The following is a 12492-nucleotide window of genomic DNA, read 5'->3' as shown; positions in this document are numbered from 1 at the left end:
AGCTGACAGGAGTGGCACCCAGTGTGGTCATCTTCTGCCGTATCCCTTCTGCTTTAAGGTTTGACGTGCTGTGCATTCAGAGATGCTCTAATCATTTTCCTCTGATGATGTATCCTGGTATGGGGTTGAAAGCTTAGGAATAACAAACATTGTAAGATACATATATTTAAGCGTGTGTGTGTGTGCGTGTTTTTACTGGCTGATATTTTGAATTTCACATTTTCAGGGTATTTTTCCCATGGTTAGGGGTTTTGAACAGTGTAGAATTAATTCTAAAGACTATTTAGAGCCTGGAGTTGTTTTATTCTATTTACATTTTTTGTGACATCTTTTTCAGTGCCATTTTGTGCATTGCTGTCTTAACATGGCTATCTAATTCTCTGGAAGTGTGTATTGTGTGAAGTCACCATTGCGATAGGTTAAAAGGTCAGTGCCATGTGTTTCCTTAACATCTGAAATTACAGAGAGAAAACAAAAATTTGGCATGCAGCTTTTCTGTTTAAAACCCCTGTTTACATATATCCATCCATCCATTTGCCAACCCGCTGAATCCGAACACAGGGTCACGGGGGTCTGCTGGAGCCAATCCCAGCCAACACAGGGCACAAGGCAGGGAACCAATCCTGGGCAGGGTGCCAACCCACCGCAGTTTACATATATTTGATTTGATTTTTTTTACTTCTGAATTTAGTTTAGTGTTTTTGCTTTGTCGACAGGTAAAACTGATCTTGCTTTACTGAACCCTGCCTTGTTTTAGACTACATCTTATCTTCTGGTCCCCTTTATTCTTTCCTGTTTCACAATTTGCGAAGGAAAAAAATGCAAAAGAATAAAAATGCGAAGAATAATCCATCCATCCATCCATTTTCCAACCCGCTGAATCCGAACACAGGGTCACGGGGGTCTGCTGGAGCCAATCCTAGCCAACACAGGGCACAAGGCAGGAACCAATCCCGGGCAGGGCGCCAACCCACCGCAGGACACACACAAACACACCAAGCACACACTAGGGACAATTTATAATCGCCAATCCACCTAACCTGCATGTCTTTGGACTGTGGGAGGAAACCGGAGCGCCCAGAGGAAACCCACGCAGACACGGGGAGAACATGCAAACTCCACGCAGGGAGGACCCGGGAAGCGAACCCAGGTCCCCAGGTCTCCCAACTGCGAGGCAGCAGCGCTACGCACTGCGTCACCATGACGCCCTCGAAAGAAATCTCTTGGTCCAAAAGTTTGTTTTAAAATATTTAGTGAAAATTCAAAGCAAACAATCCACACAAAAATAAAGAAAAAGTTGTTACACACGTAGAATAAAAGGCAAAAAAAGGAAACATGTATCTTCTCTAAACTTAGCTTTTCTTGTAAAACTTTAGTTGTTTCTATACTTAAAGTTTGTTTACTTCTTCTTCTGTACACTTTAAACGTACGGCACAGCACATACAATTAAGTGCTTTGTCTTTCATGTTACATGGCACACAAAACACGCATGCAACTTGCAAGGCACAGTTTAAAACCATGTGCCCTCTACGGCTTACACATGGCAAGGGTGATCACAAACTGAGAAAAATGTTTAGTCAGAGAGGCTAGAATAGTTGGAATATACCAATTCAGTTCAACTTATAGGGTTTACGAGCGACTGGGAGCCCGATTGAATCGGGCTAGAAATTCTACGTTTATGAAATCAATACTTTCTCTGCAAAGAATTATTTGTTTTTTTAAGTCCCTGAAATGATTTTGTTATCATGGCACTAATTTGTGCCCAAAGTCCTTTGCGTCCGATTTGCACGATTTCTTTCAGTGTTAGTAGCATTTGTAGCCGCACGCTGCTCATCCGTTTGTTGTGCACGTTGTGTACGTCTGGTCACATTAGCAAGTCTACGTTCCTCGTCAGTCATGTGACTTCGTTTCCAACGCATCCTTTCCGCAGCTGCTGCTGTTGTGGCTGCGTTGCGATCGTCACTCATTTTAGATCTGAGATCGGCTAAAATTTAAACAATGACCATTATTAATATCCAGCCGTCAGTACTCATGCTTCTAACTTGTATTGAGTCGAGGTATTGATGCAAACACCATACATACGGGGTATTGACACGAACACCATACTTACGGATATTATCAAATTATATATAAGGATAGGAACCTCCTGTCGCTACCCGATCTGCGTGCCTACCAGATTTGCGCGCGCAGGCGTATTGAAAGCCTAGCATGCCGTAAAGTGTTCACGCATGCGTTAAACAGATTGGGCAGCACCGTAAAGTGAGCGATGACGTTTTCGTTCAATACGTATGCAATAACACACTCCGCATGATAATAAAAAAAAAAATATACTAAACATTTCGCTTTACGGCACAGATCGCTCTCAACTGCGCATGTCGATACACAACGGGTAGTACAGTATTTTCGTCTAAATGCCGTGGTAATTGACCATAATGATAATATTATTAAATATTCATTGTACGTTCTGTTTTCACAGCTGAATTAAGCTTGTCATACTCCTCGTTATACATGTTAATTGTTTATCACTGAGATCGCTTCGTTTAGTTTACATAGCACTTTTTTTCAGTTCCCATTGTACAAAGAAGTATTTAACCATTGTATATGTTATTATAGTCTACATATAAAAAATAAATGACAGTTTTAAAAATAGATGTATTCAAGTACTTTATTGACATTGAGTAACACAACGAAATTACTCGTGTCAACTTCACGTTGCATTTAAATTCCAATGTCAAATAGTTCAGATATATAACAATACAATAAATAAATAAAGTATGAACTAAAAACTGAGTAATCATACTAAATATGTTCAAAATATTGGCAAGATGCCATATATAATGTTAAAGTAACCAGGATGGATTATTATTGCATAAATGCACAGCAGTATAGATTACCTACACTACCTACAGTAATTGTACATGATCAATGAAAACGATTTCAGATTGAGGAGATATACGAGTTCAATAAGTTTATAGCAGTTGGAAAAAAGTTTTTTTTTTTTGTCCATTTGTAGCATACAGATTGATAATAATAATAATTCTTTGCATTTATATATCTGAAATGCCTGCCAGATGAGAGAAGCTCAAACAAGTTCTGTCCAAGATGAGTGTTCTCCTTGATGATGTTTTTAGCCCTTCTGACACAGGGAATCTTGTATCGATGATCAAGTGATGGCAGTTCAGTCCCATTGAACGTCTTGTGATGTTTTTATGATCCACTACTGGGCTTTTTTGGCAGGTTTGGTGCAGCTGTTGTACCAGGCTTTCATGCAGTTAGTCAAAATAAGTGTGTATATATGTAAAAATGAACTGTTGATGCACTTTTCATCCCTGGAAAAACTCTTTAAAAATAACTTTACATATTACAGTGATCCCTCGCTATATCGCGCTTCGCCTTTCGCGGCTTCACTCCATCGCGGATTTTATATGTAAGCATATTTAAATATATATCGCGGATTTTTCGCTGCTTCGCGGGTTTCTGCGGACAATAGGTCTTTTAATTTCTGGTACATGCTTCCTCAGTTGGTTTGCCCAGTTGATTTCATACAAGGGACGCTATTGGCAGATGGCTGAAAAGCTATCCAGCTAACTTTCTCTCTCTCTCTCTCTCTTGCGCTGACGTAGGGGGGCTGTGTGCAGCTGCTTCCTGAAGGACAGGCTGCACGGAGCTTCGCATACTTAAAAGCTCAAAGGGCACGTATTGATTTTTTTTATCTGTCTCTCGCTATCTCTCTCTCTCTCTCTCTCTCTCTCCCTGCTCCTGACAGAGGGGGTGTGAGCTGCCGCCTTCAACAGCTTTGTACCGGCGGTGCTTCGCATACTTAAAAGCCGTATTGATTTTTTTTTGACTGCTTGCTTTGCACTCCTTTGAAAAGGAAGATATGTTTGCATTCTTTTAATTGTGAGACAGAACTGTCATCTCTGTCTTGTCATGGAGCACAGTTTAAACTTTTGAAAAAGAGACAAATGTTTGTTTGCAGTGTTTGAATAACGTTCCTGTCTCTCTACAACCTCCTGTGTTTCTGCGCAAATCTGTGACCCAAGCATGACAATATAAAAATAACCATATAAACATATGGTTTCTACTTCGCGGATTTTCCTACTTCGTGGGTGGCTCTGGAACGCAACCCCCGCGATGGAGGAGGGATTACTGTATTATTAATGAAATACACATGTCATAGGGCATCATGGTTTACAAAATTTTGTTACGGTGATACTAGTGGATTGCATAAACAGTCTTTTTAAAGAAAAAGAAACCTTCATTTCATGTCTAACCCACATAAAGCACAACCCCAGCACCATCTCCTGTGATACTATTGCACGTCTTGTACTCAAATTTAAATGGCTTTTATTCACCCATATTGTGTCTTAAATGTGAGTTAATAACCGAATAATGAAAACGGAAACACACTTTTCATGCAAATTTTATTGAATAAATGTTATGAGAACAACAAAAGTGAACAATGTGAGAACAATGTACCAAAAAAAAAAACATTTGTCAAATGTACAAAAAAACGCAAAGAAGTAAAAAAAATCACCACATAGCTTTAACATATTTTACCCAGAGCACAGAAAATTTAAAGTTACATTGTTTTGCTATTTTGATTATTAAAATTATTCCACAAATAACTTCTAACATATTTTAATACTAATAAAGCCCAAACTGCTAAACAAATATATATAACTTTATCAAAACGAAAAAATATATATGCAATTAAAAAGTACACAAGAGGAAAATTGAAAGGTCCTTCTCCTTAAATATATCTGATGGTCAGATGGCCCTGTTGAAGAACACAAGAAGGTCCAGTTGGTCAGGATGATTGACAAAACAACGTCTCAGGGTCACAAGGTCACAGCCTCCCCAGGCCCCTGTGGACATTCTCAGCCAGCATACTGTTGTAGTGTTAATCCAATTGCAGCTCCACTTCAAGAGGGTCTTCAGAAATCTTCTCTCTTCAGCACCACAGTCAGTTGCACGAGACTTGACCAGGGTGCATGGCAAAGGGCATCACTGGACAAAAAAAAGAAAACAGCAAAAAAAACAATGGTTATTATCTGGTGTAAATCTTTCAAAGTGTATGCAGTTCCATTCATAAACCAGAAGTAAATCATAAACTGATAGAAATGGGAATTAAGCAGAGGTGAAGTTTAAAAATGGAGTTTTAAAAGTATTTTGAAAGGTTTTTCATTTATAGCCGGCATTCTATATTTTTGGTATGCAGTACATGTGCAGCTGCTTCACCAGTTCTTTCATAAGCCAATTAGTGGTTGTGCATTAAAGATTACACTGAGGAGTGTTGGGGGAGAGACAGTACCAAATACTGGAAGGGACTAAATTGTTCAGAGCTTTTTATGTAATGAATAGTATAGTACTTTAAAATCAAATTGTGAAGAAGACAGCCATCCAGTTTATTAAAGCTAAGGTCAAGTAAATGAGCTTGGAATATGGAGAAAAACAAAATGTAAACAGAACAAGATACATTACCCCAGAATACTTGGCAATGACGCAGTAGATTCAGATCCAAGACTCAAATGAAGGATTCTGGAAGCACTGGGCAGTAGCATCATCTTCTCTTCTAAGAGATATCACAGCATTCCCTCCTTCTTTAATTGCTGCCCTATCTTTCAGTTAAATTCTTCCACTTCACTAAGGCAAGTAAAATATAAAAATAATAAACAAGAAATATTTAAACACTTACTTCAAACATTCCTAGACTTGACTTTTACCTGATACTGTATTCTGGGCCACCAAGAAATAAGTCTTCTGCCTCCTGTCCTGATACACCCTGTAGAGTAGCCAGGGCATGGATGATGGACTATACAAAATTAAGAAAGAACAGAATACAAAAGTTGCTTGCATGTAACTGAAATATAAACACAACACATTATAAGTGAAGGCATACATCAATTACCCAGTAACAAAGTATAATACCCCTAAGAATTTGCTTTACTTTGCAAATGAATCAGTCTGGTTTTGTTTCTATTGAAACTCATACGAGAAAAACAACAGTTACTGGGATTGCAAGGATTCACACACAGACTAAAATATTGTGCTCTAATGTTGGGGAGTTGCATAATAAAAAACACATTTTAACATTCGTTAGTGGATACCAATTTACTTCTCTCTTTAAAAGAATTGTAAAATTTAGACACCTGATCTGAGATACATCTAGGCAGTTCAGATTTTCAAATTCCCAAAAAGAGAAAACATACTAATCCATTAATCAAGTATAAATCAGTAAATAACAGGAAAGTCCACCTGTGCAGTTTTTTAAATAACACAATTTATTAAAAGTTTTGCATATTTCAAAACATTCATGCGCGTTCATTGAAATCACCAGCCTATTTAAAACGGTAAATTTTGTAATATTCTAATTATAAAACAAAACGTCAGATAATCCTAAATATCTAGATTATATTACAGTATATACTGTATTCTCAAAAACTGAAAAGCATTCAATAAACATTACATACAGTACCTTTAATCATAAAATTCACGGACACACGTCGTATTTCACTTCGCTCTCTGACCGTTAAATTGTTGCTAAATTCTTCCCGTAAAAGATATTCTTTCAAGTCGTTGTAAAATTGAAAAGTCTTCATTTTTTCAAGAAGTGAAAAATATTCTTCTGCCAGGAGAAAAATTCAATATGCTCCTATTCTTTACAGCGTTCTTCATTCTCCTTCTCACTCGAATGGCAGAAGTTCTATTTGTTAATGCAGACCGAGAAATAAAAATCCCGTGGTAACTTTTTTTCTCGTGTGTCGTAAAACATTCGACATGCGCAGAACAAATCGGGCAGCGTCGTGAAATGAATTTTAATTAAGCAGAGAGCGCGTGCGCGAGACAAATCGGATGGGGACTCGTGTCGCAAAGTAAAAAAAACGCAGATCGTGCAGGGTCGTACTAGTTAAGCTCTGCGCATGCGCGTGCAAATCTAGTAGGCACCGCAGATCGGGTAGCGACACCTCCCATAGATTATGCACTGATATTTAGTAAAACATTCATATAACTTAAATAACTTTCAAATGGCTCAATGATACTAATATCAAAAATCACAAATTCATTAGTTATTACTATAAAATTATAAAAAATATTGTCCCACAATAACTTAAAGAATATAAGATGGTATTCAGTATTTACTTATATCAGTTTGTCATGTATTAAGATGTGCATTTATTTGTTATTATTTTGGTATTACTTTATTGTCTTTTGAATCATCCATTACCACTTTCTGTGTCCTGTAATTTAAACCAACTACATTACCAATGTTCCTTAAGAAATCAGAACTGTTACTGTCTCTACCTTTTTTGCATTCTTCTGTATCATTTTACATGTCTCCCTTGCTCATTCACAATTATTTAGTTGGGAATTTACAAGTACATTATTAGTATTCTATAACTTTCTCTTATCTACATGCAGTAATAATAAATGTGTTATCTTTTCAATGAGAAAAACAAAACAAAAGCTATAATTACTGCTAGTAAAATATATTTATATTAATCAAAAGGTTTTGAGCCTGAACCAGAAAGGGGTATTCTTTGGCACAGATTTTGCATATTAAAATATATAAATTACAAGATTCCAGTATTTGCTGTTTATGCTGTGCTTCTCATTTCAGAACCATGTCAACAAGGATGCCTAAAACCAAGATTCAATGTCATTCAATATCACCAAGTGTCAATGAACAATATATCTGAGGGAACTCATTCTTATTTAGGTAATGTGTACCAGTTGGAGTCCCTTTCATAAGTCACAGTCAAGAGATAGGATACAGAATGCTGCTGTGACAGAAAGTCTTTCAAAGACAACACAAAGGTATTCAAAAGAAGAACATGTCACTACTATGGATCAGATCATAATGGAGAATCAAGAAATGATGGTGTAAGAGATATCAAACATCAAATGGATTATTTAAGGATCAGCTGAATAAATTCTTCATGAACAATTAAACATTGCCACAGTCCTTGGAATCCTGAACCTGTAACCATCGATAGTCATAGACCAAGGATGAGCCAGGCAAATGAACACACGCACAGTCAACAAGGGTATGTGCAAAGTGTTTCAGTGCTTTATTTTAAAACAAACAGTGTCCTAAAGTGCAGTTCATCTCCAATAAATAAATAAATAATTCATAAAAATCCAATACATATTGTGGATGATAAAAGCAACAAATCTAAAATCCAAATAAAAGAGTCTTTTAAATTCAGGTAAAACCATCCCAGGCATTAAATCATTGCTCAGCCAGCATATCCTTCAATACATGTCTCCACAGCTCACCCCAGCGGGTCTTCCAACTGGTGTAGATGCCAACAATACAACCATCTCCCCTGATTCCCATTCCGTCTGCCTAAACCAACATCATCTAGGACAACATAGCAAGACCTCCATCATCCCATACACCAGGTGGAACTACTTGGACCCCCTGGGAGGTTCATTCCACATTCCAGCTCCTACTCTGATCAACGGGGACACCCCTCGGGGTGCCATTCACTTCACTTCGCTTGCAATGCCAGGGTTGCATTGTCTCCTCTCCTCCATGATCACTGCTACTGCTGCCATCTGGTTTCCACCCAACTTTCTCATTTACTTATCCTCTTGATTGTCTTCTTTTGCTTTTTTAACATTAGCCTTCTCTTGATGTCATGTGTAGGCTCCCTTTATAGTACCAATTGGGTGCAGGTACAGTACTTTACCTGTTTTGAGGTATGAATGAAGCACCTGACCAATCTGCCCATATTAGTACGTGAGTGGTTGATCAGCAAAGCACCCTAATCAACCTCGGAGAGGCATTTGCATGTTCTGATGTGCACCTGCACACTAAGGGACATATGGTTATTTATTTAAAATATGTAACACCACAAACCTCTTTCATCATAAACATGAGCAAGGTTTTGGCACATTGGATGCCCAGAATGATGACTCCTGAAATGAAGCATCACCACATCTAATGTTTCAAGGGGAATCTCAAGCTAATCCATGTAAACTGGGAGAAGTAGGAAGTGCTTCATAACTGGGAATGAAATTTAAACACATCACTCTGACCAAGAGTACAACAGCAATGAAAGCCTGGTGATCGTTCAACAACAAAGAAATTGAAAATCCAAACCAGTGCAGGAAGAATTGTGAGCACAATTTGTTACAATGCCAATAGTGTAGTCCTTATTGACTAGATGTCTCAAAATGCCAACATAACTTGTCAATATTGCACTTATTTGCTTTGGCATTTGCAATTGTCAATTAGGGAAAACAGCAAGTAAAGCTGCTGACCAACCCCATCTGCATCATGACAATATATATATTTATACCAGTAATGGCGCACTGCACGTTACACTTGACTTGAGTATTCATAGTTTTCACGCTCTTTCTCTGTATGATTAGCATTCATTTGCTCAGAGGTTGATGCGCTTGCTGCTTCCTGAGCAGCTCCTCTTTTCTCCACCCTAGCAGCCCGTTTCATGTCTTCTTTTATCAGCTTCTTTTCGTGTTAAAACTGATTAAGTCAGTGTTTGTGTTGTAATTACTTAGGACATTTTCTTTAATTTTTCACTTTCACTTTTCACTCTTTCACAGGCTGGCACTTAAGTCTTCAGTCTGCCTCAAGAATGATTTAAGTTATGAAGAGGTAGGGGAAGTGATGGTGAAGGTGGTAGGAATGAGAACGACGCCCAAACGCATGCACTGCATGGCTGCCCTGCTGAGTTGATTCTACAAAAAAATAAAATAAAAATAAAAAGATGAATAACATTGGAGGTCAATCATCACCCTGAAAGTGGGTAGTAGATGTCACGTAGTATATATGTACCAAATTTCAGGTCAATAGGTCAAACAGTTTATGAGCTACAGGTGATTTAAAATCCTGGACAGACAAACGAACAGCCACGGTAGAGTATTATATATAAAAATAAATCCTTGACACATATTTTTAGAAAGTCACTGTGCACTGGAGAGATTCTGAAGGACTGGAAAATGGCAAATATCATCCCATTATATTAAAAGGGTGTCAGGGCAGATCCAAGCAACTATAGGCCAGTAAGCTTAACATGCATCACAGGAAAATTAATGGAAGGAATTATAAAAGATAAGATTGAGCAACACCTGGCAAGGACAGGAGTTATTCTGAACAGTCAGCATGGGTTCAGAAGAGGGAGGTCATGTTTAACTAACATGCTAGAATTCTATGAGGAGGCAACAAAAGGATACAATCAATGTGGAGCATATGATATTATTTATCTTGTCTTTCAGAAAGCATTTGATAAGGTGCCACATGAGAGGTTGGGCATCAAATTAAAAGAAGTGGGAGTTCAGGGTAATGTTTTTAGATGGGTTCAGAATTAGTTCAGACACAGGAAGCAGAGGGTGATGGTGCGAGGAACCTCATTAGAACTGGCCGATGTTAACAGTGGTGTTCCACAGGGGTCAGTGCTAGGGCCGCTGCTATTGTTAATATATATAAACGATTTAGGTAGGAATATAAGTAACAAGCTGGTTAAGTTTGCAGATGATACCAAGATAGGTGGATTAGCAGGTAATTTGGAATCTGTTATATTATTACAGATTGGATAGTATACAGGCTTGGGTAAATCTGTGGCAGAATAAAGTTAATGTCAGTAAATGTAAAGTATTACACATAGGAAGTAAAAATGTTAGGTTTGAATACACAATTGGCGGTCGGAAAATTGAGAGTACACCTTATGAGAAGGATTTAGGAGTCATAGTGGACTCTAAGCTATCGACTTCCAGACAGTGTTCAGAAGACATTAAGAAGGCTAACAGAGTGTTAGGTTATATAGCACAGTGTGTGGAGTACAAGTCCAAGGAGGTTATGCTTGACCTTTATAATGCACTGGTGAGGCTTCATCTTGAGTACTGTGTGCAGTTTTAGTCTCCAGGCTACAAAAAGGACATACAGTAGCAGCACTAGAAAAGGTCCAGAGAAGAGCGACTAGGCTGATTCCAGGGATACAGGGGTTGAATTATGAGGAAAAATTAAAACAGCTAGTCCTATACAGTTTAAGCAAAAAAAGATTAAGAGATGACATGATTGAAGTGTTTAAAATTATGAAGGGAATTAACCCAGTGGGTCGAGACTGTTATTTTAAGATAAGTTCATCAAGAACACAGAGACACAGTAGGAAACTTGTTAGGGGTAAATTTCTTACAAACATTGGGAAGTTTTTCTTCACACAAAGAATGATAAACACTTGGAACAAGCCAGCAAGTAGTGTGGTAGACAGTAACACTTTAGGGACTTTCAAAACTCAACTTGATATTTTTTTGGAAGAAATAAGTGGATAGAACTGGCAAGCTTTGTTGGTCTGAATGGCCTGTTCTCATCTAGATTGTTCTAATGGTCTAATGCAGCCACCCACAATGCAGAGATAGTAAATGGCTGTTTTGTGGATTCAAACAGATGTTTCACCCATCCTCTTTCCAGAACTACCACCTCTTCTTCACTCTGAAGGACTTCTAATGGGATGAAGATAAAGAGTAATTTGCACAAGAAGTCAAAAAATGTTTGTTACTTGCACAGAACGTTATTAATGTTATGACAAGTGCATTAGTTTGAGAATGTGAATGTGAATTTCCCCTTGGGATTAATAAAGTATCTATCTATCTATCTATCTATCTATCTATCTATCTATCTATCTATCTATCTATCTATCTATCTATCTAGTTAGCGTTCATGTGAATGTGTTGAAAAATAAAACTTGTTTGTTTTAACTGGTATTTAGTATTTTATTTCATTAGGTTTGATCACACCTTCTGCAATATATAGGCCTTATACAAGAAAAAATACAAATTACAAAATTACTTAGAAAAGTGATAACCCTGTTGCACTGTAGACTTAACTACATAGGCTTGAACCCCCTCCTGTCCGTTATGTCCATTCACCATTTACCCACCACCCAAATTCCAGAAATCTTTCACTTCCTCACTTCCCACCTCTCTCTTCTTCTCTCTCTTCTACAACCCTGGCCTCTTAGCCCTGCCAATTATGGGCTCATTATTCCATTTGCCTGTAAATATGCTTCAAGGTCACTTTTTTAAAATCAGGGCTGACCCTTCTTTGTCCATTTGGTCTTTTGAACAGTTAGGTCTCTCAAGCATCTTAAATGCTGCCTTCGTTAAAAAGGCAACACAGTCTCACTTCCTCAGTCAGAGAACACGTGCGATCACCTAACAGGGTGGACAGTAAAGTCCGGTCTTCCAACAGTTTATTCAGGACTTATGCCGAAAAAGGCAACCTGGTGATAATGAACCATGTGTTGCTCTAAATTAGTTAGAAAGCATTCACTCATTTGGCTCTTCTCCATGGCCTCACTCTCTAAATCAGAGGATCAGGCACCCTTAGAGTTAGCATGTTTGCTTGTCCAGTGGCATTCTTGATGAATCCTCTCTATATAACAGCACACTTTTTGTCTCTGGCTCCCAGAAAAGATATGATTTCCAGGTACTCAGTACATATACAAGGTATATGGACCCCCAGCT

The 12492-nt window shown here is 38.0% G+C and overlaps 1 long non-coding RNA gene across 1 annotated transcript; it reads right to left on the bottom strand.

Annotated features, from left to right (window-relative positions):
* Positions 1-5573: 5573 nt before the first annotated feature.
* LOC127527702 (uncharacterized) lies at positions 5574-6655 on the bottom strand. Its single transcript, XR_007934865.1, has 3 exons — positions 6479-6655; positions 5727-5815; positions 5574-5646 (listed from the first exon to the last, which is right to left on the bottom strand). It is a non-coding gene; the product is annotated as an uncharacterized LOC127527702 (long non-coding RNA).
* Positions 6656-12492: the final 5837 nt, after the last annotated feature.

The sequence above is a fragment of the Erpetoichthys calabaricus genome, chromosome 4 (assembly GCF_900747795.2).
Source record: "Erpetoichthys calabaricus chromosome 4, fErpCal1.3, whole genome shotgun sequence".
Taxonomy (NCBI): Eukaryota; Metazoa; Chordata; class Cladistia; order Polypteriformes; family Polypteridae; genus Erpetoichthys; species Erpetoichthys calabaricus.
Note: the sequence above shows the minus strand (reverse complement) of the source record. Positions and strands in the feature narration are given on the sequence as shown.